This window comes from Antennarius striatus, chromosome 20 (genome assembly GCF_040054535.1).
Source record: "Antennarius striatus isolate MH-2024 chromosome 20, ASM4005453v1, whole genome shotgun sequence".
NCBI lineage: Eukaryota > Metazoa > Chordata > Actinopteri > Lophiiformes > Antennariidae > Antennarius > Antennarius striatus.
The window spans coordinates 18,730,413-18,737,912 of NC_090795.1; the positions used below are offsets into that span (position 1 = coordinate 18,730,413).

A 7,500-nucleotide genomic window follows, 5' to 3' on the forward strand; every position below is an offset into this window, starting at 1 on the left:
GGGTTGCCATGACATTTGACTAAATCTAAAACAGAATAAAGACAATATATCTACATCTGTCCCTCATTAGCTTCATGGAATGTTGTATATTTACGATTTAGAAGTTGGGACCAGGGGTACAAAACACTAGGAAAACTGTGAAACACCTGACTGGTTCTGAGACAAGTGAGAGTATGTCTGAATATGACAGGAGTATCCTGGTGAGACGGCCAGAGTTTTACCACGACAACATGAGTTCAAGCTGACAACAACATTTCTCAACGCACAAAGGATTACATCATCAACAAACTGTAATACCATCAGCTGGGGTGTGAACAGACACATAGCTGACATAACGTATGTTAGTGACCAGCACTGAGCTGACTTTTCCACAGTGAAAAATTGCTGAATGAACTCTTCCAGTGTACCCAGTAGCTCATTGCTGATCATGCTCTTTTTTAACAGTGAAACATCGTGAAACATTGTGAAACATCGTGAAACATTGTGAAATATCGTGAAACACTGTCAACCTGTACAGAAGTTTGGTTAAATGTCTTCATAAGATAAAACATTTAAAAGCAAACACACTGAAGACCTTGTACCAATCTTTGTACATTTGGTACATTTCCTCACACAGACAATCTGATGACACACAGGTACAGGAAGTCAGCCTTCAGCCTTCAGACACCAGCAGCTTAACATTTATCTGACAGACATGAAACTCATCTCAGCGCAAGAAAGCAGAAACAATCCTGTCCAAGCGTTCTGGTGACCACTCCTTTGGGTGAGTGACTATCAGTTCTTTAAAGTAAACCCAGCGTCAGACGTGGAGCCCTGCCCAGCCGGCAGCTAGGGGTTAACCAGACTGTAAAACCCACATGATGGTGGCACAGAGGGCTGCACTGTGTTCAGCTGACCACCGGGGGTAGGAGGAAGTGAAACAGAGGGAGGGATGCAGACAGGGAGAGTTTTGTTCTGTTGTCTTCCAACAAGAGGAGAGCAGAAAACCTCAAGGAACACAACGTCCAAAGAAGGTGAGTGTAAAGTTCATCTGTAGGAGAGAGAATCCCTCTGGTTTGGAAGCCGTTCCCTGACCCTCACCCAGGAAGGAAGAGCGTTTTGATTGGACTCGGTGGTCAGCTGTTGGTGAGTCTGCTCTGGGTTCAGGCCAATAAGATTCTCCTCCCTTTGGAGCTCGTGTGAAGGGCGAGGGTCGTCTTAGGTTCACCATCTCCATGGAGCATCGGCCCAAAATACTCCCAATATGTCAATACACAGTATTGATTACCCCTGAGCTGGGTAATGTAACATCACCCCTCTGTGTACCATCGTGCTGAAATCGCTGTGTGCAGACAGAGGTTTGCACAGCAACCCCCCCGTGGAGACGCAAAAGCACACGTCACCAGTGTCTCCGGGCTCTTTAGTCAATGAGAACACGTCCTGCACCACAACGTCCCCTGTAGAGACACAGGGACACGAGGAGACACTGTCCCCTGTAGGGACACAGGGACACGAGGAGACACTGTCCCCTGTAGGGACACAGGGACACGAGGAGACACTGTCCCCTGTAGAGACACAGGGACACGAGGAGACACTGTCCCCTGTAGAGACACAGGGACACGAGGAGACACTGTCCCCTGTAGGGACACAGGGACACGAGGAGACACTGTCCCCTGTAGAGACACAGGGACACGAGGAGACACTGTCCCCTGTAGGGACACAGGGACACGAGGAGACACTGTCCCCTGTAGAGACACAGGGACACGAGGAGACACTGTCCCCTGTAGAGACACAGGGACACGAGGAGACACTGTCCCCTGTAGAGACACAGGGACACGAGGAGACACTGTCCCCTGTAGAGACACAGGGACACGAGGAGACACTGTCCCCTGTAGGGACACAGGGACACGAGGAGACATGTCCTGCACCACACTGTCCCCTGTAGAGACACAGGGACACGAGGAGACACTGTCCCCTGTAGAGACACAGGGACACGAGGAGACATTGTCCCCTGTAGAGACACAGGGACACGAGGAGACACTGTCCCCTGTAGGGACACATGGACACGAGGAGACACTGTCCCCTGTAGAGACACGGGGACACGAGGACACACTGTCCCCTGTTGAGACACAGGGCCACGAGTTCACACAAGGACACATTGTCCCCTGTAAAGACACGGGGACACGAGGAGAAATGAGGACACACTGTCCCCTGTAGAGACACGGGGACACAAGGAGACACGAGAACACACTGTCCCCTGTAGAGACAATTGGACACGAGGAGACACGAGGACATACTGTCCCCTGTAGAGACACGGGGACATGAGGACACACTGTCCCCTGTAGAGACACGGGGACACGAAGAGACACGAGGACACACTGTCCCCTGTAGAGACACAAGGACATGAGGAGACACGAGGACACACTGTCCCCTGTAGAGACATGGAGACACGAGGACACAGTCCCCTGTAGAGACACGGGGACACGAGGAGACACGAGGACACAGTCCCCTGTAGAGACACGGGGACACGAGGAGACACGAAGACACACTGTCCCCTGTAGAGACACGGGGACACGAGGAGACACGAGGAGACACTGTCCCCTGTAGAGACAAATGGACACGAGGAGACACGAGGACATACTGTCCCCTGTAGAGACACGGGGACATGAGGAAACACTGTCCCCTGTAGAGACACCGAGACATGAGGACACACTGTCCCCTGTAGAGACAAGGAGACACGAGGACACACTGTCCCCTGTACAGACACAGGGACACGAGGACACACATCCTGCACCACACTGTCCCCTGTAGAGACACAGGGACACGAGTACACACAAGGACACATTGTCCCCTACAGAGACACGAAGAGACACGGGGACACACTGTCCCCTGTAGAGACACGGGGACACAAGGACACACCGTCCCCTGTAGAGACACAGGGACACGAGGACACACGAGGACACACTGTCCCCTGTAGAGACACGGGGACTCAAGGAGACACTGTCCCCTGTAGAGACAAATGGACACGAGGAGACACGAGGACACACTGTCCCCTGTAGAGACACGGGGACACGAGGAGACACTGTCCCCTGTAGAGACAAATGGACACGAGGAGACACGAGGACACACTGTCCCCTGTAGAGACACGGGGACACGATCCAGGGAGGCTGAGGAGTGGAGGTGTGGTGGACGACAGAGTGATGAAGAACAGGATTGTGGGTACCACGTCCCAGAACCAGTGCTGTCCTTTGCTCCCTGGCCCCTCCCTGTCTTCCTGCTCCATCAACCCCCCCCTGAATCTCACAGCAGCGTTTCCGACAGGGACCCGATGTGAGCTCTGACGGGGCCACGCTTAATCGATAGTGCCACGTTGCCAAGACAACCTTGATTTCCTGTCACCGCCTTTGCTGAGCACTGGTGATTGCACCGGGTGTCCGTTGCACCTGCCACCCTCTCCTCCTCCGTCATCACACCCCTCACCGTCACCCCCTCCCGACCCTCCTGACACCAAGTAGATAAAAAAGTATCTATCTATCTATCTATCTATCTATAAAAGCAGGGAAGATGTGACCAATCAGGTGGGGCTGATCCGTCGGCACACAAACACACTGCCTTCCTGCCACAAAGTGATCCGGTCCGGCTAGCATGTCTACCCTGGGCAGTGATGTCACTGCACCTGGGGAGCGTTTACTACCAGCCTCCCTTGTCCCCCCTTGTCTCTCTTTCTCCGGGGTGGGGGGTTGGCACCTCCTCATTAATCGTGTCTGATAACGAGGAAGTGAGACAGGGACATGATTAAGGGGCTTCCTCTCCTTTAGCTCAGCGCCCTTGGGGATAAACAGTCTGGTGTGTGTGTGTGTGTGTGTGTGTGTGTGTGTGTGTGTGTGTGTGTGTGTGTGTGTGTGTGTGGGCTGCATGTTAAAGCAGGTAAAGGACACATACTCAATGCTATCTGTAGGACATCTGTGGGACAGGATGCTACACGTGTTTTTACTTTCAGTGATTGTACTGCTGTCTGACCACATGGACGCCGCTGAAAACAGCCTCTACGTCTGAGCGTTCATCCAGCTTCCCTTAAAGATTCAGAATCTTTATCTGTATTCACTCAAACATCGTTGGAGGAAGTCGGGACTTACACAACTTTTGTTAGCAGTCCTTCTGATCACCAGGGGTAGAGAGAGGAACATGTTTCACCAACAGTCTAGTAACAGTAAAAGAAATAAGGCTTCAGGTTCTGTCTCAGTGAGTCATTTCTATTCCATTGTGCATCAAACAGTAACCTGTAGAATGGACAACATGAATGCCAGCTGAGGAGTCACTTCCTGTCACACTTCCTGCATGAAACGATGAATGTTCTGAATGCCAGTTCAGAGATGACTCACTGGTTTGTGCTTTGAGCAGGTCTGCCTGTGTTTTCACCTGTGGACTGGGACGGAATCAGCTGTTTGCTCAATGATGTCACCGTGAGGGCTGATGGTATCCTACACATTAAAGGCATGTCCACGTACATGATGATGCCTTCTGTGTTTAAGGGTGTCGATCGCGTGGCTTCTAAAACACAGAGAACTGGTTTAAATGAATTCAGAACTACCTGCCATACATGAACATGTATCAATCACCTGTATTCAAAATGTTATGTCTCCATGGATACAAGTTAGAACAATTTAGATACCAATTATCATGATTATTTGACCATCAATGTTTTTAACCTGCTCTGGCATTAGAATTACACAAACTATTAAACTACAAGTGAACAATTCACTTGGGATGTGTTCACACAGCAGAAGGCCTCCAGTCATATTCACATCAATATCAGTCAATCATCTCCAGCTTTCTTCTTGGGTACCAACATCAGGAGCCCTTGATGTAGACCCACAGGCACTCCAGCACAATGGAAAATCATTTATATGTAGCATTAATTCAGTTTAAAGTAACAGAGGGACAAATTATTTGACTACTCTGGTCATGCAGGTCAAACGTTTTCTGTAGGAAAACATCTATAAGCAAAAAAACGACAAAAACCAGAGTTGATGTTATTTGGGTCAGTTTAGATCAGTTGTTGGTGTGACAGGGTTTGGGACAATACATGTACAGCATTATGATAAAAATAAGGTAAACGAAGGGCTGTGGTACTGAGAAGTCTAGAAATAATTTGACCAACAGGGCGGTGTCTTCTCCAGGGATAGAAACCCAACAAACAGTTTGTTCCTCCAGGTCAAACCCGACCAGTATGGATGGAACTGATCCACAAACACGTCAGGATGTCGTCGTGTCTCGGCCAAAGAGCAGAGATCAGTGCGCTGGTACATACTGGCTTTGTCATAATGCAAATGTTTAGTCCGACGCACATTAAATCCGATCTGTCTGGACCAGGACCTTAATCCTTTCTGTTTAGCCAGAGAGACGAGCAGACAGTAATCCTCCATATTTGTATATTAATAGTAAGAGTCCCGGGGGGGGGTTTCTATATCGTGATGTATGATTTATTAGTTGGTTAATCTGCTTGTCGATCAGAGGACCTGATCCATTTAAACCTGGAGTTTAATGAAAACAGAGCCACCCCTGACCGAGGGATAAGCTCCCCAAGGACAAGAAGAAAACACGCGTGTGTTCAATAGACTCATCACCAACAATACACAGCTTTACATCACTGTTATCAGCCAGGAGGCAATACAATTAGGCCTCCTTCAGCATCAGACCTCTGCACCCGAAAGAAAAGCACCACATAAAGCCAGACCCAGATGTACTCGTCCTTCCTTTCTGCCATAATTCATAATGACATGAAGCCTAATGTCATGTGAGTGTAGCTCAGATTGATCGTGTGTACGTAATGATCCACGATGAAAACGAGTCCCCATCCCCCCGAGGTGGTGATCGTCGGGTCCGTTTAAAATGAACGTCTGCGACACCGGCGTCAGTCAAGGAGAGCAGAGGTGAGATTCCTCTGGATCTGAATCACGTTGGTCCCGTCTAGACGCTGTGTCACCGCCACGCCCAGCCGGACACCCTGATTCACCGGATCATCAGCCCGCCATTCCATGAGCACAGCTCTGCTTTAAATTAGCTGGCGACCTGGAGAGTGATGGAGGTGAACGGGGCGGGGGGTCCTCACGGCCTGAGGGACACCAATAACCTCCTGTTGCCACAGATTGCAGCCATGTCTGACATCAGCAACCAGGGCTGCTGATGTCTGCCACGTGATTGGTCTATTCCTACGATACTGTCTAATAAAGAGGAATCAGCTTCAGGGATGAGCTGGAGTGACACAAACAGCCTCTGAACATCTGCTTTGGAGAGTTGGAGGAAGGGACGGCGGGGAGACGAGTGCTTTCCACCTTGGACCTGCTGACTGGGAGGCGGGATGGGGGGGCAGGAAACCAAACAGAAACACTCAGAAACGGTTCACACTCAGGTCAGCATTCAGGTGGAGGTCAGGAATGCGCTCACAAACCACATTTATCTCCCTAGACACACGTAGAGACACAAAAACCTTTAGACCATGTGACTCTCACGGGTCGTCTCATGGGAGCGCCCCCGCCCCCCAGCTGGACTAGAACAACAGGAAGTCAGCAACATCACCCCACACCACACCCACAGAGAGCTGCTCCTGCCTCCACACACACACACACACACACACACACACACACACACACACACACACTCAGCTGTCAGCCATCATTCACCAGTCGTCACAGTGAGGTCTGACCCCTCCACCAGTGTGCTGTTTGCTGAAGAACCCGTGGCAGCGTGCTTTCTGCTGGCATGGGGGTGGGGGGGCAGGAGACGTGCTGCAGCCTGGCACTGAGGCAACAAGAGACCCGGGCTGTCGGGGGCGGCGCTTCACCCACTGAAGGGCCCTTGTTTATCCAGGCCCCTCTGGGAAGTCAGGACACTGCCCTGAATAGAGCCAGTTAGCAGTGATGGCATAAAAACACCAGCGGGGACGTGGGGGGGTCATTGAAATGCAACACAAGCTACTGTCAAGACAAACCTGCCCTGCCAGCTGGGGCCGCGCCTCAAAGCAGTCAAAGGGCTTTTCCTCAGGTTGGGGTTTACGGACCAGACTGAACACGCCGCTGGGCGCTGGACAGGAAGTAGAAGATGAGGACTGGATCTTCTGTTGAAGGAGGGGTCGGCTTGGCTCAGATGAACCAAAGAGGAACACCACTGTGACTATTTCAAGCCGACTTCCTCAATAGATGACAAACAGGAGTGTTTCTTCCCTCATCTGGGCAGTCTTTAGTCAGTCTGTAGTCAGTCTTTAGTCTTTAGTCAGTCTTTAGTCTTTAGTCAGTCTTTAATCAGTCTTTAGTCTTTAGTCAGTCTTTAGTCTTTAGTCAGTCTTTAGTCTTTAGTCAGTCTTTGTCTTTAGTCAGTCTTTAATCAGTCTTTAGTCAGTCTTTAGTCTTTAGTCGGTCTTTAGTCTTTAGTCGGTCTTTAGTCTTTAGTCAGTCTTTAATCAGTCTTTAGTCTTTAGTCAGTCTTTAGTCTTTAGTCAGTCTTTAGTCTTTAGTCAGTCTT

General features: G+C 50.2%; 1 protein-coding gene across 5 annotated transcripts in view; it reads right to left on the bottom strand.

The window, feature by feature from the left end:
• The window catches only part of zeb1b (zinc finger E-box binding homeobox 1b), a 62,634-nt gene that overhangs the window by 44,037 nt on the left and 11,097 nt on the right, over nucleotides 1-7,500 (bottom strand). Inside the window, exons 1-2 of one of the 5 annotated variants that reach the window (XM_068304377.1) lie at nucleotides 4,362-4,592; nucleotides 4,116-4,180 (exon numbers count right to left, since the gene is read on the bottom strand). The exons of the other annotated variants lie outside the window; for them this stretch is intronic. The gene's annotated coding sequence lies outside the window, so the exon portion shown is untranslated. Of the gene's footprint in view, nucleotides 1-4,115; nucleotides 4,181-4,361; nucleotides 4,593-7,500 lie in introns of those variants that run through there. 5 annotated transcript variants of the gene reach the window in all.